Genomic DNA, 27405 nt, shown 5'->3' on the forward strand with positions numbered 1-27405 from the left:
ATTGTAGTGTTGGGCAGTTGGCTGTTAACAGCACGTAGCATTGCGCAGTTGGAAGTGAGCCGCCAGCAGTGGTGGATGTGGGGAGAGAGATGGCGGAGTTTTTAGAGCGGATGAACTGGAAGTGTGTCCATTAGAGAGAGTAAACTTGTAAGACTGGATGTCACGAACTGATATATATATTACGACTTTTGAGCACTATTGAGGTAAATACATTGTTTGTTCTCTATAAAAATCTTTCATTTGCTAACTATGCCTATCAGTAGTTAGTGACTTCAGTAGTTAGAATCTTTTATTTATTTGGCAGTATTGGCACTCGCTGTATTGCAGTAGTTTGGCTCAAATGGGGTCAAATGGCTCTGAGCACTATGGGACTCAACTGCTGAGGTCATTAGTCCCCTAGAACTTAGAACTAGTTAAACCTAACTAACCTAAGGACATCACAAACATCCATGCCCGAGGCAGGATTCGAACCTGCGACCGTAGCGGTCTTGCGGTTCCAGACTGCAGCGCCTTTAACCGCACGGCCACTTCGGCCGGCAGTAGTTTGAGTAACGAAGATTTTTGTGAGGTAAGTGATTCATGAAAGGTATGGGTTATTGTTAGTCAGGGCCATTCTTTTGTAGGGATTATTAAAAGTCAGATTGCGTTGCGCTAAAAAATATTGTGTGTCAGTTTAATGTTGATCACAATAAGTAAAGAGAGTAATGTCTGAGTACGTTCAATTTTGCTCAGCTGTTTGAAAAGCAAATAACGTAAGAGGTTTTCCAGCACAGTCATTCATTAAGTTTTCTAAGGGGACGTTACATATGGCGACGCTGCCAGGATACCTCACTGGAATCTTCTGATTTTTTCTTGTAGTTTGTGTAATTAGTGTAGCTTTTGTTTATTGCTAGTGTGCAATTGTAGAGAGAATCTCCTTTGTAGTTGCAGTCTTTCATTGCTGTACAGTAAAACAGTTGCGGCATGCATGCACCAAGTATTTCGCACGTGCGCTTGCAATTAACTAGATATTATTTTCAGTGCTATGTTAATGTGTTTTCTTATTTTTGCTCTTAAAATTGTGCTTTTCTGTGTTATCGTGTGAAATATTGTGAGAATTATGGCATGTGAAAAACGTAGTACTAGGCTCCAAAGTAAACTGAGAAATGACAGTGAAGACAAAATCAGTGTGTTAGCGCCATCGTGTAATGAATTAACTAATGTTCAACATAGTTATTTAGTAATTGTGCGTAGGGAAATGGAGCAGGACAGTGAAACAATTAGTGAGCAGGGAAGCATTATCGATCGATCGGTCGGCAACAGCTCGCCTCAGGAATCCGAAATGACAGGACACAATCTTGCAAATACTGCAGATTCAGGTTTTGGGTCCTCACCATTTTCTTAAATGAGTCAAGACACATTTTCTGCTTGTCAAAATGTGAATGTTGCCGGTGAAAATGCACTGCCAAAAAGCATAGAGAAACAGATTCCAGACATTAGTATTGCAATTAATGCAACAAATGAAACAAAATCAGAGACAAACACAGCAAAAGTTAGACACAATGGAACAAAATCTTCTAAAGTTAGATACAATGGAACAACACCAGAGACAAAGACAGCAACAGCTTCAAAAGTTAAACTCAATGGAACAAACGCTTGAACAAACACGTGAAGATTTGACTGCAGAGTTACTCAAAATCGAATATAAATGTCGAAAAGTTTGTAATGACGTAAAAACACAAATTTGTGAGCATTTTCAACCTATTTTTTCGCTTCATGAAAATGCATTACAGAATCACGAAGCAGCCACAAAAGAACTGCAAACTATTGTTCATGAAAATCACGACACCTTGCAACCTAAAATTGACTCAGTTGCATCTACCGATTCGGTTACGCAACTTGCAAAAACTCAGGAAAACTTAAAGGACACAGTAGATACGATTTCAACACAAATGGACACTCTGAAACTTGGTTAAGAAAAACACACTGAGGAAATCAGTTCACTATCGGAGAAAGTAGCCGAAGTTTCGGATCAGTTCAGTAACTTATCTACAAAGGTAGATGATGATCTGAATGACACAAGACCCGTAGCCTTCACTGACTCAGAAGAGTATGAACAAATTAGAAAATTCAAACAAAATCAAAATCAAATCAATACACAGTACAAAAGAGAAATCCGGGAAGTTCAAAATCAGCTGACACAGGAAATACAAGAATTACATATTTCAGAGGACACTCGCGCTCCAATACGGGAAGAGGTACATAGAAATACGGAACAGCCACAAAATAATAACACAGGGCACTTCGGAAATTATGGAAGAAATTGGCAAGGTACACCGAATTTTGAGATGGAACCGCCGAAAAGAAGTAACAATGACCGATGTGCGAATCGCCGACATGATGATTTTGACTGTAAGCTGTTCATTACTACACGTAAATTCAAAACATTTAAGAATTCTGGCAACGACATTCATCCACAAGCATGGCTCCATCAATTCTCTCATTGTTTTCCTCCCAACTGGTCGTTAGAACACAGATTAGAATTTGTGTGGCTACTTAGAGAATGAAACAGCTGTAAGAATGCGATCGGTCATTCACGATTGCCACAGTGAAGGAGAATTGTAACATGCCTTCCTCTCAGCATATTGGTCTCAAGCCACACAAGACCGAGTGAAACATAGTATCATAATGATGAAACATTTCGAACAATCTGAATTTTCCAGTCTTGTGAAATATTTTGAAGCCATGTTGCACAAGAATCAGTACCTGTCAAACCCACACAGCCCCTCAGAACTCGTCCGCATTTGCTTAATCAAACTACCTGAACATTTACGACATATTATTTTGGCAGGACGTTGCAAAGACGACATTGAAGCTTTTCAGGGACTCTTACAAGAATTAGAAATTGACACTGACAATCGCGGAACGCGAAAACAGGAACACAACAATTACAGGTCACATCCGTCACAATTCCGCGATGACAGAAATAATAAATGGACACCACAAGGCTATTCTTACAACGTAAATCGTGACCAAAAGAGACACCACCCATATGACAACCGTTGGCAGGGTAGTAATAATTGCAGGGAAAGATCACCTCTCCGGAGTAATGACTATCATAGAGACAATCAGAGAAACAGCCAATATGGGAACCAAAATAATTATTATCAAGGGAGACAGAATAACTTCAGATGCAACGGTCCACCGCGCAGTTACGATTCCAGGAGAAATTCTCCACCACATGACTGACAAAAAAGAAACTATGTAAACTACCTTGTGCCCTAAAGTCCCATCTGCACGTTTAATAACCAATACATCCAAAAAAATTTTTGGTGCACATAAACAGCTTCACTCCAAAGATACAATTCACCGTGGAGAAAGAGAGTAATGGACAACTAAATTTTTTGGATGTATTGGTTATTAAACGGGCAGATGGGACTTTAGGGCACAAGGTATATAGGAAAGACACACACACCGATCGTTACCTACATAAGGATTCGAATCATCATCCTAGGCAGAAGACAGGAGTCATAAAAACTTCAGTGGACAGGGCTAATAACATCTGTGAACCAATTTATTTGCAAGATGAATTAAGCCATTTGCGAACGGCTTTCAAGAGAAATGGGTACACTGACAACGAAATAGATTGAGCACTCCACCCCAGATGAAAAGTGTCCGAAAATACACGACAATAACAACCGTCGGCTGGAAAAAGTTTTTCTTACATTTATTCATAACATCACAGACCGTATTGGGGAAGTTTTGGCCAAGTTTCAGGTGGAGACAATCTTTCTACCTACCAAGAAAATTAGTGAAAGTTTAAGATCGGTGAAAGACGCACGACACCCATTAGCTACCCCAGGCGTGTATAAAATTCCGTGTGTCTGTGGCATGGTTTATATTGGAACAACTAACAGGAGTGTTAATACCCGCCTAACGGAGCACAAAAGGAACTGTAGATTGGGACAGATTGACAAATCAGCTGTAGCGGAACACGTTTTCAAAGACGGTGATCACGAAATAAAATTTAGTGAGACAAACGTGATAGCTAGGACCTCACATTATTATACCCGCATGTATATCGAAGCTATAGAGATCTACAAGCGCGAAAATAATTTTAATAAAAAAGAAGAAGGATTACAACTAGACAAGATATGGCGGTCGACTCTGCACCAACGAAGTGACAATCGATTACCTGTAATCGAGAGAGTTGGCACTAGCCAGAGATAGTTTTAAAGTCGAAAGCATGTGATGAGTGGTGGCGCCATCTAAGCGCTCTATATAAGTGGGACCTCCAGCGCCTACGTTAATCAGACGCCATTACTGGATATCCAGCTGAAATATACTGCCGAATAACTGGCACCACACAGGGAAGCCGTACCGTACACTGCATGCAAACAAGCTCCACACATCCCCCACACAGTGAGACGATCTATGACCGATCTCCCACTACTGTATAACGATCTTGATTGTTCCAGGAATGTAGCAGCTGCAGCCACTGGGACACATCGCCATCGCTTGTCACGGTAATGATGCATGATACCCATACTAACAAATCCAACCTTGCATGAGCTATCGCAGCTAGTAAGCCACTACTGCTCTTACTACCCATCCCACTGTCGCAGAGGTTTTTTTCCCACGGCACGAGCCATGGCACTTTTTTCCCTCTGCTCTTCAAATCGCTACCCTCACTCGCGTTTCGTCCACTATCTATCACCTGATGGACCGTGTTAATGCGTAGCCTTACCCAGACGCACGGACAACATCACAGCCCAGCATCCTGTGATCCACTTACTAGATAACTAACATGTTTTACGGAGGTGACAGTAGAACTTTTGGTTTGGTCACCACGTTGGTGCGGACGTGGAGGGGCCCCATCTCTATTGTTGCCTAGCGGCCAGTCGCCGACTCACCTCAGAAGATGTTGCACGCAGTAGACAACGAAACGTCAGGAAGGAGAAGTAGTTTCATTTATGGACCATGGCAATTCAGCCCGGAAGTTTTAATTAATGAAGACGCCGGCCGTGAAAGCTTACATGTTATGACCATAAAGATTGCTGGGCGTTGCAATATTACCTACACTAGGGATTAATTGTGTAAAACAAAGTGTTACATCCGAAACCGGTTAATAAAGAAATATTATTCCGATCTCGACTGTTCATTTATAAATATAGAAACGCTGCCCCCCATGATCTATGGTGCCAAAATTTATGAAAATGCTACAGACCACGCAAAATAAGGTGGGTAATGCGCAGTGACCAATTTTCGTCCAAAGCGCAGGGCGAGTTCATTTGTTCGTTTGGGAGGGGAGGCCAGCTCGGTCTGGTACCTTTCGGTCGGTCGGCGCTCTGCAGTCTTTCTCCGACGATTTTGCAGAAACTATTCGGCAAAAAGAAATTCATTTTTTCCTTAATTATAGCTTTATAGGTCAGGTTCATGATGATGTGCACATAATTTCGTTAATGGTCGTAGTTATTGTGATGTTTATGTGGAAGTTAGAAACTGCATGAAATTCCAGTGCGTTTGAAATGGAAAGCATGGGTCGCTATGATTTTGCGTTCTGTGTATATTACACAATATGTTGCTGCACTTGAAATTTAGCTAACATATTGAATATTTCTTTAGACTTGGGTGGATGTCTCTATCTGACACCAGTCTCGAGAGAACTGAACTGACGTAGCACACTAATTTGCGATCGCGCTACGTCGGCAATAAAGCCACAGTGAAAAATCTACAACGTTACTTATATTGGTTGGTTTGTTTGGGGAAGGAGACCAGACAGCGAGGTCATCGGTCGCATTGGATTAGGGAAGGACGGGGAAGGAAGTCGGCCGTGCCCTTTCAAAAGAACCATCCCGGCATTTGCCTGGGGTGATTTAGGGAAATCACGGAAAACCTAAATCAGGATGGCCGGACGCGGGATTGAACCGTCGTCCTCCCGAATGCGAGTCCAGTGTGCTAGCCACCTCGCTCGGTGGTGTTAGTCATATTCAAAAACTGTTTGAGATATCGAAATGAGATTTTAGCAAATGATAGCTCGCAAAGGGAAGAAAATTTTTCAGTGTGGTTGTTATGCAAAACGTCGTTATCTACCGTGTTATTCCACTAACTACAGACTTTTTCGATGAAAGAATGTAATTTTTAAGGGCCATCAATACCTCGTGGAACTAGAAATGCTATGAGTTTTCGAATAAGATAAATGAAGACATTACACGTTTATTTTGTACCGTGGATGTTGTACCCCTCCTTCCTACTTCCATCTATTGTCCACATTAAGCAATAAGCAAAGTCTTTTCTGAAGATTTGAGAGGAGCGAAGATTACAATAAACTTTCTAGTTTACTTAGCTTGTCATGTTGACTTGGCTCCAGTTTTCTTGTCTAGGGGTCTGATTCTTGGAGCTGAAAATTTCACATTTTAGGTCTCCACAGTTGGATTGAACTAAATAAATTTGAAGATTGTTGTTGCAGAACTTTTGTTTTTACTTAAATATGTTTTCTCACATTTTAGTATATCATACAGTCTTTTGATTTTTCACATTAACATAGTCGAAATAACATTGTTTGCTCAAAAATAAAAAGTATGTCCGATCACCGCAGAGGCATGCTTAACACTCTCACACTCTGCAGAAGTAACAGTATTCCAAAGGGTTCACAATTTTTCTTAACAAATCAATTTCTACTAGCTTTACTTTCGCTTATTATTTCATAAATGATTCCAGAAATAAACATGGTAAACAGAACTGGATTATGTAATTAATAATAGAAATTTTAAGTGTGCAACTATTTCGTAATTTCAAATGTTTCTGAAAAAGATAATTTTATCTGTACATTCTGAACTAGTACTCATCGATTATAACATCGAGACTCAAATATTTTATAAAGTAATTTCTTTTCATAAATTATAGCTCGAAATATAACATACTATGTTAAGATTATATGAGAGTTTCCAGAAAAGCAACTGAGATAATACTGTCCCGTCAAAAATAGGAAAAATAATACTGGTATCGACAAATACTGTTGACGAAATGTAAAGCTAGAGGAGGATGTCCTGCTACAATGTGTTTTTCACAAGATACTCACCTTTCTTTTCCTCAGTTCCTCACTTAATAAACATAACAAACGACAGTTTCAGAAGTCTCTTGCAATTGCATCTACACAGCATGTTAGAGAGGTGAAACCGTGTAAACACCACTGTGTTTTGACAAAAGAAGCAAATTTTAACATGGCAACAGGAGAAATGTGCAGATCTTACTCAAAATTCGTCAGTTGTGATACTCCTCTGAAAGTTACAAATGGTTAACAACTCGCAAGAAAAGAAATCGTTGCATTTTCGGCGGAATTCTTTTTAAATACTAACCCAAGCAGAGGTTTCAGACCATTTTGAATGGAGGGGCCCCGTTTAATATTTTAAAAAAAATGTGAGTACAGGCTTCAGTTTAGAATGGCACTTCCCCTCCAGCACTCAGCATTTCCCCTACATTGTCTGCCCACAGCCCCCACCACTACCCCTCTCCCCACACATACCCTGCCGTCTGTGCCTCTACCAGCCAATGTATTCTGCCTAGACTCTATCTGTCATTATAATGTATATAATCTGAATTAAAAAGTTGATGTGAGATTTTCATTGCATGTCAGTAAATATATATATAAATGTATAAATCGTATAAATACATAAACCATAGAACTAAAAGGATGAATGTGAAAAGACACGCATAATTTCAAGCAATATTGCGTATTAGCCGAAATTGTCAGGTATGTTACATCAGAAGCAACTTTTAGGTTATCAAAGCGGTTTTCACATGAAGCAATCGATTTGGAATATATCGTCTGATCATGAATGATCTCTCATTGATGAACTGTGAGACAATCAGTCTGTCCGGTTGGGCAAATCTCCTGTGCCAGGGTGGTATAGTGGTTAGCGCATCTGCGTAGTGTTCGAATCCTGGCGTTGGTTCAAATTTTGATTTGTCACTTCAGTCTGCATATATATTGAAAGGGTCCTGTAGCCACCTTTCATTAGTCCAGTAGCCCATTTTCACTAGTATTTCTCTTTCCTTTCTTGTTTCTCTTTTCTCATAATTATCATAGTGGTGTGATTGAATGAATGTGGTTGTGTGTCACGTTGCTAGACGGTGGCGTAGTCTGCTGCAGAAAATCTGCGATAGTCGTACAGATTCAGCAGGAGTGTACAGAATAGCCAACTCTCATAGTGGTCAAGTAGGCAAAGAGGTTTTCGCTACTTGTGAGAAATCCACCTGCGTTTGGTTGGTGGCGGAAATGGCATCTTTGGGTTTTCCGGTCCACGCGGAGCGTGGAGGAGGCTGGAGAGGAAAAAGGGAGGCAGTCTGCCGCCGGTACGGGAAGCGTCCACAGCTGTGCTCCAGTCGAAGAAGGGTGAGTTAGACTGACCGCGTGGCGCGTTGTTACTTGCCGAGGGGAGAGCTGTTAGCTTTTGGTCTCGCTTTTCAAATCTGGAAGATTGCTTTGCCTTGTCACAGCAAGGAATGCAAAACTTTGGCAGATTTTTCTTTTAGCAAATTTCTGTAGCAGACTTGGATCCCCCGGAAGAGAGCCACACAAAGTTGTCGATAAGAAGTGAGCACTCGCTTCTGTATGAATGTCTGTTCGCCTTCAGCTGTGCCTGCATAAGCTTTCACCTTTCTAAATATTTAGAGCTTTGCCTTCTCGTAAATTTTCCTTGCTTTATGTGTCTTTCGTCCGTGGGGAGCCAACCACGTGGTAGAACATTATAGTTGTTGGGCTACCGGCATCACTAACTGTCCGATCGCATGTTTGTTTTAGATAATGTTAACATGATTGTGTGATGTGATATTGTTGGAATTTGGCACTATACCTAGAAATTGTGTCTCCACAAACCACGTGTTATCAGGAATCGTGTACATGCCTCACATCCTTATCTTAGGAATAAATGATTTTATCTACAATTTTCTATTGTGTTCCGAGATTACGTTTTTGCACTTAAGCCACTCACCTCGTAGCTTTCCCGTTAGCACATCAAATGCGTTTCCTTATGCACAGGTCCAGTGATTAGTCTCCCCTTGTATTTTATAACAAATGCTTCAGATTAAGTCTTATTTTCAGGTGTGTTGCTGGGAGCTGATCTCCTGCACAGTGTTCTTGTATGTGCTATTTTATTTTAAATGTTTGATTGTCGTGAACAGTGCACGGGGAACACTATTAATTACATCGTATCCCCTATGAGCGACATCACAACGTATGCATTTTCGTGAGTTTTTGGTCTGTGATCAAATTAATTTATTTCCGACTCGACCAAATCTTTGAATAGTTGTATGGTTAGAGTCGGTGGCGACCCTACTCTTCTCACGTTAATTTCATAAGCAATAAGTATTTCCATTCCCAATAATAAGGAATAACCCGTAGTAACAGGTTAGTTACAATATGTCATAGATGCCTGAGATTTGAACAGGTCTCTGGAAAGTAGTTTCATTTGATTGAAGCATTTACGCCTGGATTTCAGGTAGGATCCCCCATTCCCTCCGCAATGATGTTCAAGTTTAAGGGGGATACCAAGCGAACTGAGGTACGAATGGGAACTTGTATTGAGAAGGGAGGCACGCTAGGGTAGTTTGCGGAATTGTGCAAAGCCACTGTGCCAGCGGGCCCTAGGGGTTGACACATCTGCCTAGTAAGCAGAAGAACCGGGTTCGAATCCCGGCCTCAGTAAAAATTTTCATTCGTCACTTCAGTCTTCAAGGCGGAGGGGGGGGGGGAGGATTTGAAGCAATTTTGTGTACTGCCCGAAACTGACTGTTATGTTACATCACAAGCAACTTTTTTTATGTAGAATTTAGGTCATCGGAGCTGTTTTCATGTGAAGCAGTCGATTTTTTTTTAAAATTCTTTATTAACACAATACAATCAAAACAATATGAAGATACAAAACCTACCACCTCAATAATTAGTGGGTCTACATATTATACTAAAATTTACAGCATTGTTACATTTCATTTTTCTATGACTGGCATAACTATGAGCAAGGTTAATCTGTTAGGCTATCCTACTTCTACTAGTTTATTCTGCAGAGATTACATGTGTGCCAGTTGATGTATAAACCTACTATTAAAGGCATGCTCACTGAGCTAAACCCATGTGAGCGTGCCCCTGGCACTGTGCTGGCCAAGTCTGTATTGTCGCTGCAGTCCCTACTTGTTAGTGTTCTAATCTACTACTACTACTAACTATTAAGTTGTATATCTTAAGTAGAGTACAGTCGCCATTGCGTGGGAGGTGATGCACCCGCTGGCCTGGTCCAGTAGTGCGGCGGATTCCAGTCGTCGAGAGACTGGCCTGTTCCGCGCTCGGCGGTGTGGCCAGCACGTCTCAGTCTAATCCAGGTTTGATGTTATCCATCTTGGTTTCTTAGGAAGTCTAATGGTTCAAATGGCTCTGAGCACTATGGGACTCAACTGTTGTGGTCATCAGTCCCCTAGAACTTAGAACTACTTAAACCTAACTAACCTAAGGACATCACACACATCCATGCCCGAGGCAGGATTCGAACCTGCGACCGTAGCAGTCGCACGGTTCCGGACTGCGCGCCTAGAACCACGAGACAACCGCGGCCGGCTTTAGGAAGTCTCCCAAGATCTTTTGTGATACCTCGTTTGCCAGAATGTTAAGGATGCTGAAGGTATCGGCATGTCGTATTAGGGCATAGGTGTCGTTGTTGGGTAATTGTGCTCTTAAATCATGCACCACATCATCACATAACAAACAGTCATAGATGATGTGCTCAGGTGTACCGTCTTGAGCGCCACAGTCACACGCTGGTGTAGCTCTTTTCCCAAACCGATATAGGTATGTTGGGTACGGCCCATGTCCCGTGAGAAAGTGCAGTAATCCCCTACTTGGCTCGAAATTGGTTATCTCAAGTCGCTCTTTGATGTTAGGTAGCAGTTGAAAGACCCTTCTACCAGTTTCTTCGTTTTCCCATGATGTTTGCCACAACTCCTCCCCCCTTCTTTTGATAGCAAGTTTATCTCCTACCTGAACCCCCAAGATGTCCCTGGTCTTGTCTACCTTTCCTTTAGAGATCCAGTACCATGCTGCCTGTTCTCTTATTTTTATGTCCAATGGACATAATCCCATCAGCACCAGTAAAGCGCCCCCCCCCAGGAGTCGTTATGTAGGCCCCTACAGATCGCATTATCATGTTTCTTTGCACCCTTCTCACGGCCATGGCTGTCATCACCCTCGTGAGCCTGTGCGCCCAGACCCCACATGCATAACCTACTACTGATGATAGGATGCTGTTATAGTTTGATCAGAGCGGGTGGCAGATGTAATCTTTTATGACCTATGTTGATCAGATTGTTCAGAGTTTCTATGGCACGTAATGTTATGGTTTCGATGTGAGATGTGTAGCTCCATTTTTCATCAATGATTACTCCTAGATTTAGTGCTTCGCGACACCGGAGAACTGGTGTTCCATCTATTCTAACTGTGGGGTTTCTGGCCAGACTGCCTTTTAGAAGAAGGTATGTTGACTTGTTCGGTGCGACCTTCATTTTTGATTGTTGGCACCACTCAGTTATATTGTTATTGCCCTTTCTACCTTTGGCTCTAGGTCTTCTCGGCTACAGCCGCCGACCAACAGGAGGAGGTCGTCAGCGTAGGCTATCACGTCTAGCACGTCCTCGCTGAGTTGTAGTTTTTGCAACAGCGGCTCTACATTTACGTCCCAAAAGAGTGGCCTCAGTACGGAGCCCTGGGGACACCCTTTCGTGATGATTTTGCTTATTTTGTCGCTAGTTCATGATAACCAAACCTCCCTGTCCATGCAATAGCTCCTGAGACAGCCATAGAGGGCCCTGGACACTCCTTCTCACACAGGCGGAAGAAGAGCGAGGGCCACCACAGGTTGTCAAAGGCGCCACTGATGTCCACCATGATGCCGATCATGTATTTGTACAGGGCTGAGCTGCAGACCTCAGCTGCTAGGGCGATTGCGTCAGAAGCCGATCGCCCCGGCCGGAAGCCGAACTGTCTGTCGCTCATCCCGCACAAAATCCGGTATGCAGTCAGTCTGTCAGCCAATAGCTTCTCTAATAATTTCCCCATGATGCCTATGAGACATATTGGTCTGTAAGACTTTGGCTCCATGGGATCTTTGTCCTTGCCCTTTTTTATGATGACCATGTTTGCTCTTTTCCAGATCTTCGGGAATTTGCCAGTCCTGAGACATTCGTTGAATAACCCTGTAAGACGTGCTATTAGCTGTGGGGCGAGGAACTACCACCTCCGCTACTATACCGTCCGGCCCTGGTGCTTTTCCCCTTTTTAGTGACTTTATTCGTGCAGCAACTTCTTCGTCAGAGAACGGGTACACCCTGGTGTCATTGGTGTAATGCTGCTGGTCTGCCCTGCGAATTTGCTGTTGGGTCTCTGTTTCTCCATTTTCCTCCTCGTCTGGCAGCAGAGTCCGCAGGAGGACCTCGGCGGTCTCTCACCAGGACTCTGTTGTTCTGCCATCCTCTCTGACAGTGGAGAGGACCGCTGGAGACCTTATCTTTTCCCTGGCCAACTTGAAGGGAACTCCCCACGGGTCAGTTTCAAGTTGTCTCAGTACGTAGGCCTCCCAGCTCTTGATCCTTACCTCTTTTAGTTGTTTTTGGAATGTGTCCTTCGCGTCTCTGTATTGCTGCAGCCAATGTTGTTTATCTGGCCAGACAGCACTTCGCTGGTAGTACTTCTTCGCCTGTCAGACAGACTGGCGCAAACGTTCGGGGTCAGCGGTCCATGGTGATGGGGAGGCCGCTACGGCCCTTCTCCTAGTTGGGACAGCAGCTTTTACCGACCTAATTACCGACCCCACCAGTTCTTCGACGTACCTATCCACGTCCAGGTCACCTTCGGGCAATGGAGGAACGTCACATTCTCGAGCCAGGCGTTCCTAATTTGTCTTGTTGAAGTTGTATTGGATTTCCCACCCCAGGTCCCAGTGGCACTCTTCGTGACTGAGGTGAAAGACAATCAGGTTGTGATTGCTTGTAGTAACTTGATCTTTTACTACCCAGCTTTTGATGTTGCTGCTTATGTTAGGTGTGGCCAAGGTGACGTCAATGTTAGTTCCTAACCCACTTCCGCCTGTGTAGGTGGGGGGATTTCCTGGTTTGTTGGCCACAACAAGCTGTTGGGCCATAATCAGCTCTTCAGCCTTTTTGCCGTTTGCGTCTCTGGTGCCGCTGTACCATAGGGGGGATTTCGCATTCATATCTGCTGTAATGATGACCCTTTTCCCCTGCAACGCCGTGGTGGTTCTTGCAAGATGGTCTAAGTGATCTTCAAAATTCCCTCCGTGCTGGAAGTACATACAGGGTGTTTCAAAAATGACCGGTATATTTGAAACGGCAATAAAAACTAAACGGGCAGCGATAGAAATACACCGTTTGTTGCAATATGCTTGGGACAACAGTACATTTTCAGGCGGACAAACTTTCGAAATTACAGTAGTTACAATTTGCAACAACAGATGGCGCTGCAAGTGATGTGAACGATATAGAAGACAACGCAGTCTGTGGGTGCGCCATTCTGTACGTCGTCTTTCTGCTGTAAGCGTGTGCTGTTCACAACGTGCAAGTGTGCTGTAGACAACATGGTTTATTCCTTAGAACAGAGGATTTTTCTGGTGTTGGAATTCCACCGCCTAGAACACAGTGTTGTTGCAACAAGACGAAGTTTTCAATGGAGGTTTAATGTAACCAAAGGACCGAAAAGCGATACAATAAAGGATCTGTTTGAAAAATTTCAACGGACTGGGAACGTGACGGATGAACGTGCTGGAAAGGTAGGGCGACCGCGTACGGCAACCACAGAGGGCAACGCGCAGCTAGTGCAGCAGGTGATCCAACAGCGGCCTCGGGTTTCCGTTCGCCGTGTTGCAGCTGCGGTCCAAATGACGCCAACGTCCACGTATCGTCTCATGCGCCAGAGTTTACACCTCTATCCATACAAAATTCAAATGCGGCAACCCCTCAGCGCCGCTACCATTGCTGCACGAGAGACATTCGCTAACGATATAGTACACAGGATTGATGACGGCGATATGCATGTGGGCAGCATTTGGTTTACTGACGAAGCTTATTTTTACCTGGACGGCTTCGTCAATAAACAGAACTGGCGCATATGGGGAACCGAAAAGCCCCATGTTGCAGTCCCATCGTCCCTGCATCCTCAAAAAGTACTGGTCTGGGCCGCCATTTCTTCCAAAGGAATCATCGGCCCATTTTTCAGATCCGAAACGATTACTGCATCACGCTATCTGGACATTCTTCGTGAATTTGTGGCGGTATAAACTGCCTTAGACGACACTGCGAACACCTCGTGGTTTATGCAAGATGGTGCCCGGCCACATCGCACGGCCGACGTCTTTAATTTCCTGAATGAATATTTCGATGATCGTGTGATTGCTTTGGGCCATCCGAAACATACAGGAGGCGGCGTGGATTGGCCTCCCTATTCGCCAGACATGAACCCCTGTGACTTCTTTCCGTGGGGACACTTGAAAGACCAGGTGTACCGCCAGAAATCAGAAACAATTGAACAGCTGAAGCAGTACATCTCATCTGCATGTGAAGCCATTCCGCCAGACACGTTGTCAAAGGTTTCGGGTAATTTCATTCAGAGACTACGCCATATTATTGCTACGCATGGTGGATATGTGGAAAATATCGTACTATAGAGTTTCCCAGACCGCAGCGCCATCTGTTGTTGAAAATTGTAACTACCGTAATTTCGAAAGTTTGTCTGCCTGAAAACGTACTGTTGACCCAAGCATATTGCAACAAACGGTGTATTTCTATCGCTGCTCGTTTAGTTTTTATTGCCGTTTCAAATATACCGGTCAGTTTTGAAACACCCTGTATTTACAATATACAGGGTGTTACAAAAAGGTACGGCCAAACTTTCAGGAAACATTCCTCACACACAAATAAAGAAAAGATGCTATGTGGACATGTGTCCGGAAACGCTTAATTTCCATGATAGAGCTCATTTTAGTTTCGTCAGTATGTACTGTACTTCCTAGATTCACCGCCATGATTTCATACGGGATACTCTACCTGTGCTGCTAGAACATGTGCATTTACAAGTATCACACAACATGTGGTTCATGCACGATGGAGCTCCTGCACATTTCAGTCGATGAGTTCGTACGTTTCTCAACAACACATTCGGTGACCGATGGATTGGTAGAGGCGGACCAATTCCGTGGCCACCACGCTCTCCTGACCTCAACCCTCTTGACTTTCATTTATGGGGGCATTTGAAAGCTCTTGTTTACGCAACCCCGGTACCAAATGTAGAGACTCTTCGTGCTCGTATTGTGGACGGCTGTGATACAATACGCCATTCTCCAGGGCTGCATCAGCGCACCAGGGATTCCATGCGACGGAGGGTGGATGCATGTATCCTCGCTAACGGAGGACATTTTGAACATTTCCTGTAACAAAGTGTTTGAAGTCACGCTGGTACGTTCTGTTGTGTTGCTGTGTTTTCCATTCCACGATTAATGTGATTTGAAGAGAAGTAATAAAATGAGCTCTAACATGGAAAGTAAGCGTTTCCGGACACATGTCCACATAACATATTTTCTTTCTTGCTGTGCGAGGAATAATTCCTGAAAGTTTGGCCGTACCTTTTTGTAACACCCTGTATACCAAGCCAAGAGGCGTCTGTAGCTCCACGACGTTACAGTGGCTGTTTGACAACTGCGTTATTGTTGTTGCCCTTAGCCCCTTATTTGTTATGATCGTGACTGCCTGAGGTTCTTCCCCGGTGGAGATTACTTGCCAGGAGGCTGACATGAAAGGGTTGTCCAGCTCGAGTCGATTTGGAATATATCGATTGTTCGCGATTGATCTCGATTTTATGACAAGAGCTGCTGAATAGTGCTATATCACAAGATAACGCGACGGTCGCGGCGCACGACGATATCAGCGCCGCGTCGACGCAGATGTTGGCCATACGGGTAGTAGCGTCGGGGCGGTGTGGCGCTACCTGTTGCGGGCGGACGTTTTCTGCGCGGGCAGTAGCAGCGGCTACCTGTTGGCAGCGGGCGGGGGGCCCGGCTCGGTTCGGCTCGCCGGCTGCCTAATATTCCGTAGGCGAGCCGCGAGCGCGAACGGACGTTCGCAGCGCCTGACGCAGCGCGGCAAAACCAGTTTGTACTCCCGGCGCAGCACTCCCATTCGCCTTGTCAGTCGCCAGCAAGCTTCGGCCGAGTGCGGTGCTGTTCCGCTTCGCCTTGACGCGTGTTTTCCACCTGCCGACGTGGCAAGCCGCGCGATAACCCGTCCGTGTGTTTACTATACGTCTGCCGTCGAAACAGCACGGGCAGCGATTTGGCCAGTGCGCTGACTCGCGAAACTAACTAAAACCAAAGCGTGTGCGTCCCGCGAGTGCCAGTAGCTCCAGGATCGAGCTTTTGCCGTCGCGTTCATGGATTAAACAGCCGAGATACCGTAGAAGAGTCGACACCTGGCGTCCGAGATAAACCTCTTTAAGGTGAGTGGTTTAAATGCCTCCTAATCGTGTGTGACGCGGTGCAGATAAACACACGCTCCGAACTTCCTCTAGGAATGGTCAGTTTCCTCGACGATTAAAGTAGCCAGTACTGAAACCGCTTCGTGAAAAACCGCATAAATACTAGTAGGACTCTCGTTCCGACCTAATTATGTACATAAATAATTCCTCTATACGTTTTGATGAGTGAGTTTGCGAATGTCAAAATGTATAGCATAAATGGTCGTATCTTTTGATTGCATTGAGTTAGAAGCTTCAACTTTTTACACCGCCAAGGGACGGTGGACCTTAGTATTTGACGTATATTTGAACTTGCTACCTGTACTTGTTACTGAGAAAAAATGGCCCTCTGGACAGACAGTCCTTTTCTACCGATCGCGGTACCGGACCCTCAAAAATAACTTTAGACCCTAATGAGATTTTCACTCTGCAACGGATTGTGCGCTGATATGAAACTTCCTGGCAGATTAAAACTGTGTGCCGGACCGAGACTCGAGACCGAGACCCGAGTTCGAGTCTCGGTCTGGCACACAGTTTTAATCTGCCAGGAAGATTCAACTTTAGACCTATTTCTATGCAATCTCTGTTCGTAGAAGTTATTGAAAAGGCTTTGTATATAATGGCAATTGATTACTCGAATTTACATAATTTGCTGTCAAAGGCACAGTTCGAATTTGTAATTTTTTTTAAACAAGTGATAACTCTTTTCTGTGTGAGGCACTGGATGCATTAAGGAAAATGTTGCGAACGTTAGGCGTCTTTGCGGAAATTGGCGTAATGTCCTTGGAGATAAAATCGGTATCACTGGTTTTAAAACTGAATAATTATCCGTCTTGATTGAATTAACTTTTTTTAAAAACGACCGGGTTCGGCTCGACACGAACCTTCCTCAAATCTGAAGAGAACAGTAAAACGACTTCTCAGCAAAATACGCTACAAAATACAAAGTTATCGTGTCATGATAAAACCAAACATCAAATGCACTAGGACGCACCTGATTGCATAGGTTACAAGGTTAACCAGTCCAGCTATTAGCGAAATTTACGTCCTACGTCACTTAATAAAATATTGGTTTGGTGGACTCCACGTTATTAATGTAATCCACAAGACCGCAACCATAAGGTGGCAGTCTGGTACATTTGTCACATTTGAATAAAACACATACACCAACACCATAAATAATATTTTTTGTATGTTTGATGAAAATACTGTTCTTGGAGGTACTTAATTAAAATCTGTGGCTTCTCAAGATGAAAACACATTGTTTGTTATATTTTATTTTGTTATATAGACACCATGCCTATTTTAAATTACAACATTTTTTTATGATGTTTATAATGTCTTTTAATCTTGACAAGCCGCAGATTTTAATTAAGTACCTCCGAGAACAGTATTCTCACAAAAAAAGTCATTGCATGTGTTTTATAAGATGTGATTAACGTACTAGGTGCTATATGTTGGTAGTAGCCTTATAGACTATATAAATAATGTAGGTTCTACCAAACCTCTATTTTTGTATTTGACGTAGCATGTAAATTTTGCCGATAGTTGGGCGGGTTGCGCTTGTAACCAATACAACCAGGTACCTTCTGAAGCATTTGATGTTTGATGTTGAGGTAGTATGAAAACTTTTATATTTCGTGGCATACAGTGTTTCCTAATTAGTTATTTTGCTGTTGTCTGCAAATCTAAGGATGGTTCGTTTCGAACCGAAGCTAATCAATTAAAAAAATTAATTCAACAATCAAGATGGATAATAAATCAATTTTACTATGCATCTTCTTCCCAATTTAATTAAGCATCTGATTGCGTTTCACAAAATACTCGTATTACCGCTACTGCAGAGGTTGGTTCATTATGGACTAAGAGAAGTAGCTCACAATTGTTTCTTCTCATACTTTAAAAACAGACAGCAAAAGGTTATTCAATACAGTAACGAGAACGGCACTGTTAAGTGGCATTGCCTCAGGGGTCAGTTCTGTGACAGCTATTGATTATTATATTATAAAAGATATGCTTTTTAAAATGACAGGTGATTGTAAAGTATTTCTCTTTCCTCATGACACTCACTTGATAGTGCAGGATGTTGAGTGCAACACAGGCAATGTATTAAATAGTGCACTTCAAGAAATAAGTTCATGACTTGCAGAAAATAAATTGATGCTAAATCACAGTTAGACTCAGTTTTTACAGTTTCTAATGCGCATTTCAGCTGAAATTGACATTTTGATTACAGAGAATGGCTGTATGATTAGTGAGTCGAAGCAATCAAAATTCAAAATAGTGCGTAAGCTGTCATGGAAAGCCCACGTTAAGGATCTTGTTGAAAAACTGTATGCTGCTGTATTTAATATTAGAACCTATTCGCAGCAAGTGATATTCCGAGACGAAAATTAGTCTTTGCTTATTTTCATTCACATACGACAAATAGAGTTATATTCTGGGGTAACTTTTCTCAATTCACAAAAGGTACTTTCGGATCAGAGGCATGTAGTTCAAACGATGTATGTGGAGTTTGCGAACCTCTTGTCGACCCCTCTTCAAGAACCTGGGAATTGTGACATTGGCCTCTCAGTATATATTTTTTTTATTTAGTGCCGTTTGTTGTTAATAATATGAGCTTATTCCTAAGAATTAACAGCTTTATCTCAGTTAATACTAGGCAGAAATCCGATCTACATTTGGATCGCGACTCCTTGACTCTAATGCGGAAAGGCGTGCAGTATTCTGCTGCATCCATTCTCAGTGAGTTCCTCGCACTTCCAATTCCAAGTTGAAGAAACTGCCTATGGGTCACCCCCTCTGCTCGTCAGGGAGTTCCTGGAAAAAAAATTAAGCAAATGCCCGTGTTATGTTGTTGATCACGCTACTCAGCAGCTTTTCGTCTGTGTAGAATTCGCGTAAATTTTATTTTGATTGTTATCAACTTATTTTGGTGTTAATTTCATGTAATGACTCGTTCCTTGACCGTAGAGACTGTGCTCCTCAATTTGATCCTAAGGAAGTAGACGTGTAAATAAATAAATAATTTTTTTTAAAAAAAGTTGGACATCTCTTGATTGGTCTATAGAAGAGGGATGCTATTTGTGGTATGTAGACGATACCGAAAAGAAATTTGGTAGAAGAAATTTTGAGCTTTTTCTCGTGATATTGTAATCCTGTCAGAGACATCGGAGATTTAGGAAGAACATTTTATCGCAATTTGTAGTGTCTTGGAAAGAGATTATAAGATAAAAGCCAATGGAAGTAAAAGAAGGGTAATGGAGTGCCGTCAAGTTATTGTAAATCAGTCTATGCTCAAGGGCGATAGATTACGAAATTTGACACTAGAAGGAGCACATGACTTTTGTTATTAGGGCAGCAAAATTAATGACAGTGGTCGAAGTAGAGACTGGCAATAACAGTACAGTACGGAAGTGAAACGTGGGTTGATGAACAACAGTTCAAACACAAAGAGACACGTGTGGTCATACAGGAGAATATTGAAGGTAAAATGGGTAGATCAGTTAAAAAATGAGAAAATACTGAATCGAATTGGATACAAGAGAAATTTAGCGCACAAAATGAGTAAAAGAAGTGGTTGACATGAAGTGTCTTGAGGCACGAAGGAATTGTCAGTTTGAAGATAGTGGGAAGCGTGTGTGTGTGTGTGTGTGTGTGTGTGGTGGGGGAGGGGGGTAAAATTATTTGTCCGAGCACGGAGCTCACAACCCGAACCACACGCCACTGTTAAGCACTAATGAAGGACTGGGTCTGTTACTTCGATTGCACATAATTCATTAAGGTCAATCCAACACATTTATTTCAAATAACATAAATGAAGTTACATTTGAATCTGTCTGACATTAAACAGGAATTTAAAAAAAACTCAATATCAGCTGATTTAGTGCGTGAAGCGCGAGTTAAGCCAATAACCAGGTAAACTAAATTTGAATCTGTCTGGCACTAAACAGGAATAAAAAAAACGATTTTTTTATTTGTTTAATATTAAGGAATTCCAAATCTTTCCCTATTCTAGGCGGAGGCTGGGCCAGAAACACAGAATGCCACAAAAACAGTTTTGCTGTGAAATCTTACAGGACACCCGGAAGCAGTAACGGATAAGGGGTAGGCATCCACAAATAACACAGCCTAAGAGTCAGGCTGGGAGCACATCCTACGAGAACTTGTTCACACTATGCTCACCACAAACTGCAGACATTCCGGCCGAACATCCGCTTGCGGTGGCTGCCAGAAGGACGAAGCAACCGACAGGCCCACGCCGTGCTTCTCACACAGGCACCTCAGTTTGTACAAACATCTCGGCCAACACCAACTCTGGACTCCCCTGTCATTGCCAGGCGTGGCACATTTTATATGAAATGCCTTCCAGGCAACCAGTAACCGCCGCGGGAGTTTCACGATTAGCAAACAGCTCTAAGCGTAACAGACATCACACATGTGCTTACGCCCGAACCACAACTCCGCCAGTCTCACCGCTCGCTCCAATCCGACTGCCTCTCGCCGTCCCGCGCGTCCCAGCCGGAAACGCAAAGATGCTCATGCCCGGGGACGCGCCAAAGATAACAAACCGATCGCTGATGATCGACCAGCGATCTGGCTCAATTATAAAGGGAGACGAAGGCTTGAACACAATAAGATGGTTCGTACTAGTATGGAGAGCTGCGCCATAACAACGAGATGCACGGTCCAGCCATATTAATGCGGCCACTGCCTATGTTTGACAGCAACTTGCAATAACCTCTCACAGACAGCATGTAACAGCACTACCTGTGGAGGGTACATGAAGTGTGTGCGGGAGGAGAGCGGGAGGAGGGGTTGAAAATAGCACAGTCATTGTAGTAATGCTGAAATGGAATGATTTATATGACATCCAAAAGGAGATGATCATTAGTTTTTGGACCAAGGGTGGAAGGATTTCCGAAACGGATTAGTTTGTAAACAGTTCACATGCTGCTTGTGTTTAAAGTATGTTGTTGTTCACAGAATGAGATTTTAACTCTGCAGCGAAGTGTGCGCTGATATGAAACTTCCTAGCAGATTAAAACCATGTGCCGGGCCGAGACTCGAACTCGGGACCTTTGCCTTTCGTGGGCAAGACCAACTGAGCTACCCAAGCACGACTCACGCCCCGTCCTCCAGCTTTACTTCTGCCAGTACCTCGTCTCCTACCTTCAAAACTTTTATGTTGTTGTTGTTGTTGTGGTCTTCAGTCCTGAGACTGGTTTGATGCAGCTCTCCATGCTACTCTATCCTGTGCAAGCTTCTTCATCTCCCAGTACCTACTGCAGCCTACATCCTTCTGAATCTGCTTAGTGTATTCATCTCTTGGTCTCCCTGTACGATTTTACCCTCCACGCTGCCCTCCAGTACCAAATTGGTGATCCCTTGCTGCCTCAGAACATGTCCTACTAACCGATCCCTTCTTCTAGTCAAGTTGTGCCACAAACTCCTCATCTCCCCAATTCTATTCAATACCTCCTCATTAGTTATGTGATCTACCCATCTAACCTTCAGCATTCTTCTGTAGCACCACATTTCGAAAGCTTCTATTCTCATCTTGTCCAAACTATTTATCGTCCATGTTTCACTTCCATTCATGGCTACACTCCATACAAATACTTTCAGTAACGACTTCCTGACACTTAAATCAATACTCGATGTTAACAAATTTCTCTTCTTCAAAAACGCTTTCCTTGTCATTGTCAGTCTACATTTTATATCCTCTCTACTTCGACCATCGTCAGTTATTTTGCTCCCCCAAATAGCAAAACTCATTTACTACTTTAAGTGTCTCATTTCCTAATCTAATTCCCTCAGCATCATCCGACTTAACTCGACTACATTCCATTATCCTCGTTTTGCTTTTGTTGGTGTTCATCTTATATCCTCCTTTCAAGACACTGTCCAACTGCTCTATTCGAAACCAGCTCCAAGGCAACTGTGGTACACGACGGGCCATAGACGACACAGGTATACGATGGCTGCGGAGATGTGTACAGGCGAATAGATGTGGACCTACTGAGGATCTGACCACGCAGATGAACCACAGGGCTACCAACAGTGGGTTCTCAATGATCGTTCAGCAAACGTCATTTCATACAAACCTCCACAACAGGAGCTTCGTTCATGCACCCATGCAGACTGCTTCTCATTGGTGACGAAGGCTGAAATTTGCACGCCATTGCCACTACTATATTTACACTGAGTGGCGACAGAAGGCCTTGTCAGATGATCATACAGGGTGAAAAGTATTTAAACCGACAAACTCTGCGAGGTTGTAGGGGACATCAAAACAAATATTTTTCCCTAATGTCATTTTCTCGTATGAGGAGTATTTAAACCGGTGGAGGCCGTACTACGCTCGTCAGTTGTTAGAGGCCGTATTACGATCTTCAGTTGTTAGAGGCCGTATTACGATCTTCAGTTGTTAGAGGCCGTATTACGATCTTCAGTTGTTAGAGGCCGTATTACGATCTTCAGTTGTTAATGGCCGTATTACGCTCTTCAGTTGTACGCAACTGCTGTCCACCAGTCGACCAGTAATGGCCGCTATCGACAGGGGATCTCAAGTTGATTCCGTATTTCTAGATTTCCGGAAAGCTTTTCACACCGTTCCTCACAAGCGACTTCTAATCAAGCTGCGGGCCTATGGGGTATCGTCTCAGTTGTGCGACTGGATTCGTGATTTCCTGTCAGGAAGGTCGCAGTTCGTAGTAATAGACGGCAAATCATCGAGTAAAACTGAAGTGATATCAGGTGTTCCCCATGGAAGCGTCCTGGGACCTCTGCTGTTCCTGATCTATATAAATGACCTGGGTGACAATCTGAGCAGCTCTCTTACGTTGTTCGCAGATGATGCTGTAATTTACCGTCTAGTAAGGTCATCCGAAGACCAGTATCAGTTGCAAAGCGATTTAGAAAAGATTGCTGTATGGTGTGGCAGGTGGCAGTTGAGGCTAAATAACGAAAAGTTGTAAGGTGATCCACATGAGTTCCAAAAGAAATCCGTAGGAATTCGATTACTCGATAAATAGTACAATTCTCAAGGCTGTCAATTCAACTAAGTACCTGGGTGTAAAAATTACGAACAACTTCAGTTGGAAAGACCACATAGATAATATTGTGGGGAAGGCGAGCCAAAGGTTGCGTTTCATTGGCAGGACACTTAGAAGATGCAACAAGTCCACTAAAGAGACAACTTACACTACACTCGTTCGTCCTGTGTTAGAATACTGCTGCGCGGTGTGGGATCCTTATCAGGTGGGATGGACGGAAGACATCGAAAGGGTGCAAAAAACGGCAGCTCGTTTTGTATTATCACGTAATAGGGGAGAGAGTGTGGCAGATATGATACGCGAGTTGGGATGGAAGTCATTAAAGCCAAGACGTTTTTCGTCGCGGCGAGATCTATTTACGAAATTTCAGTCACCAACTTTCTCTTCCTAATGCGAAAATATTTTGTTGAACCCAACCTACATAGGTAGGAATGATAATCAAAATAAAATAAGAGAAATCAGAGCTCGAACAGAAAGGTTTAGGTGTTCGTTTTTCCCGCGCGCTGTTCGGGAGTGGAATGGTAGGAAGATAGTATGATTGTGGTTCGATGAACCCTCTGCCAAGCACTTAAATGTGAATTGCAGAGTAATCATGTAGATGTAGTAGTGCATTGCCTCTGTTTACTAATTGAGCGATACACCTGGAGTGAGTACACTGATATGGTTGGTGTGTACTACGTAGCGCACCACGAAGGACGAGCTGCACAGCGGGTTTATCAACAACAATATCCTAATCGCCGTATCCCGCCTCATACGACCTTTGCTGCTGTGTACCAACGTCTGCGTGAGACCGGGTCATTTAGCAGATTACCTGGACAGGGACGCTGTCGCACGGTAAGAACGCTGCAATTTCAGGAAGCTGTCTTGCAGCATGTGGAGCAGGATCCTTCAATGAGTGCGGTTCTTCGTTAATGTGTGGCTCGGTGTTGTTGGGGACTGTTTAGTTGGGCCGTATCTGCTACCTAGGCCATTAGATGGCAGGCACTATTACAATTTTCTCGCCAGAGCTTTGCCAGAATTGCTGGAAGACGTTCCGCTCCCTACAAGACTTCGCATGTGGTTCCAACATGACGGGGCGCCGGCACATTTCGGTCGTCGTGCGCGTCGATTCCTGGACCGACGAATCCCAGAAACGTGCATTGGCAGAGGTGGTCCTGTACCGTGGCCTGCTCGATCCCTAGGTACGTCCCCTCTGGACTTTTTTGTGTGGGGAGAGATGCGCAACCCTGTTTATGCAACTCCTGTTGCATCAGAAGAGGATCTGGTTGCCCGGATAGTAGCAGCAGCAGGAACAATTCAGGATACTCTTGGGGTTTTTGTCCGTGTCAGACAGAACATGATCCGACGGTGTAACCTTTGTTTACGTGTAAATGGAGACATTTTTGAAAATCTACTGTAATTGAAATTGGGTTGTGTTAATGTGTTGTCTCTTGGTCATAAAAAAATGGAAAAGTGTTTGTTGGTTTCATTAATTTGCGACCAGAGAAATCTTCCTCTACCGGTTTAAATATTCCTCGTAGGAAAAAATGACACTAGGGAAAAATATTTGTTTTGATGTCCCCTACAACCTCCCAGAGTTTGTCGGTTTAAATATTTTTTACCCTGTATTTTATGCTCCATCGGACAAATGGCCCTTGGGTCATTGGAAGGGTCCAGGCCGAAGGAGAGGGCGTTACGGTATGGGGGAAAGTTTTTATGGCTTTTCCTGAGTGATCTCGTCATTCTGGAAGATACAGTAAATGAACAAAAGCATGCATCTATCCTTGGGAACCACGTCCATCCTTAAATACAGTTTGCTTTCCCTTGGCACGATGCCATCTACCAGCCGGACACGCAATGTGTCACAGCTCGCACAGTATGTGTGTGGTTTGAAGACTACTGTACCCAGTTTACCACCAAACTCCCTGGATTTAAACCCAATCGAGAATCTGTGGAACCACCTCGATCAGGCTGTTCACACCATGGACCCTCAACTGATAAACCTGTCGCAAGTTGCCACGGCACTGGCCTCGGCATGGGTCCGTATCCATGTCAGTACCTGCCAGAGCCTTATTGATCTCCTGCATGCCATGCAGTGGTCTGCCCTGCAAAAAGTGGTTGTTCAGGTGGCCACATCAATGTGACTGGACAGTGTATGCAATAACCACCCGCCAGGTTAGCCGAGCGCGCTAACGCGCTGCTTCCTGGACTCGGGTAGGCGCGTCGGCCCCGGATCGAATCCGCCTGGCGGATTAACGACGAGGGCCGGTGTGCTGGCCAGCCTGGATGTGGTTTTTAGGCGGTTCTCCACATCCCCCTAGGTGAATACCGGGCTGGTCCCCACGTCCCGCCTCAGTTACACGGCTCGCAGACATCTGAACACTTTCGCGCTATTCCATGGTTTACACTAGTTGCAGACTAGGACACTAAATCCTTCTCGGGGTGTACGGGGTGGCAGCAGGAAGGGCATCCGGCCACCCCTTCAACTAACATTGCCACATCCGATTAACCATGGTGACCCTGCGTATCCGCGGGAAAAACGGCACAAGCAAAAGAAAAGAAAAGTGAAGAAAAAGTGTATGCAATAACCATACAAACGGTACAGTGAATTTTTGGAAAAAACACATTAATAATAAAATCGTATACAGCAGTACAGTACTAGAAAACCGACACAATGAAAATATACAGGTACCAATAATATTAACAATTGGAGTTAAGGAGCTTGAGGAGAAAATATCATTTCTATCACAGGCTTTAAATTTTAATATAGGGAGAATTCTTTTTGCTTAAGCCATTTTTGAGTAGAGCAGTTGAAAGCATTCTGTGACACATCTTGTGCTCGCAGAGATATCGTGTTAAGTAATAGTATCCCTATACACAATGAAGAGCCAAAGAAACTGGTACACTTGCATAATATCGTTAGGGCCCCCGCGAGCACGCAGAAGTGCCGCAACAAGACGTGGCATGGACTCGACTAATGTTTGAAGTAGTGTTGGAGGGAGCTGACACCATGAATCCTGCAGAGCTGTCCATAAATTCGTCAGACTACCAGGGGATTAAGATCTCTTATGAACAGCAGGTTGCAAGGCATCCCAGATATGCTCATTAATGATCACGTCTGGGGAGTTTGGTCGCCAGAGGAAGTGTTTAAACTCAGAAAAGTAGCAATTCAGGACATGTAGGGTGTCGCAATGTCCTGCTGGAATTGCCCAAGTCCGTCGGAATTCAGAATGGATACAGGTGATCAGACGAGATGCATATACAGGGTGTTACAAAAAGGTACGGACAAACTTTCAGGAAACATTCCTCACACACAAATAAAGAAAAGATGTTATCTGGACATGTATCCGGAAACGCTTAATTTCCATGTTAGAGCTCATTTTAGTTTCGTCAGTATGGACTGTACTTCCTCGATTCACCGCCAGTTGGCCCAATTGAAGGAAGATAATGTTGACTTCTGTGCTTGTGTTGACATGCGACTCATTGCTCTACAGTGCTAGCATCAAGCGCATCAGTAAGTACCATCAACAGGTCAGTGTTCATCACGAACGTGGTTTTGCAGTCAGTGCAATGTTTACAAATGCGGAGTTGGCAGATGCCCATTTGATGTATGGATTAGCACGGGGCAATAGCCGTGGCGTGGTACGTTCGTATCGAGACAGGTTTCCAGATCGAAGGTGTCCCGACAGGAAGACACTCGAAGCAATTGATCGGCGTCTTAGGGAGCACGGAACATTCCAGCCTATGACTCGCGACTGGGGAAGACCAAGAACGACGAGGACACCTGCAATGGACGAGGCAATTCTTCTTGCAGTTGACGATAAC

General features: G+C 43.7%; 1 protein-coding gene across 1 annotated transcript in view; it reads left to right on the forward strand.

Annotated features, from left to right (window-relative positions):
- Window positions 1–16151: 16151 nt before the first annotated feature.
- Window positions 16152–27405, forward strand: part of LOC126210649 (echinoderm microtubule-associated protein-like 2) — a 664635-nt gene continuing 653381 nt past the window's right edge. The window contains exon 1 of the mRNA XM_049939974.1: window positions 16152–16525. The gene's annotated coding sequence lies outside the window, so the exon portion shown is untranslated. The remainder of the gene's footprint in view (window positions 16526–27405) is intronic.

This window comes from Schistocerca nitens, chromosome 10 (assembly GCF_023898315.1).
Source record: "Schistocerca nitens isolate TAMUIC-IGC-003100 chromosome 10, iqSchNite1.1, whole genome shotgun sequence".
Classification (NCBI taxonomy): Eukaryota; Metazoa; Arthropoda; class Insecta; order Orthoptera; family Acrididae; genus Schistocerca; species Schistocerca nitens.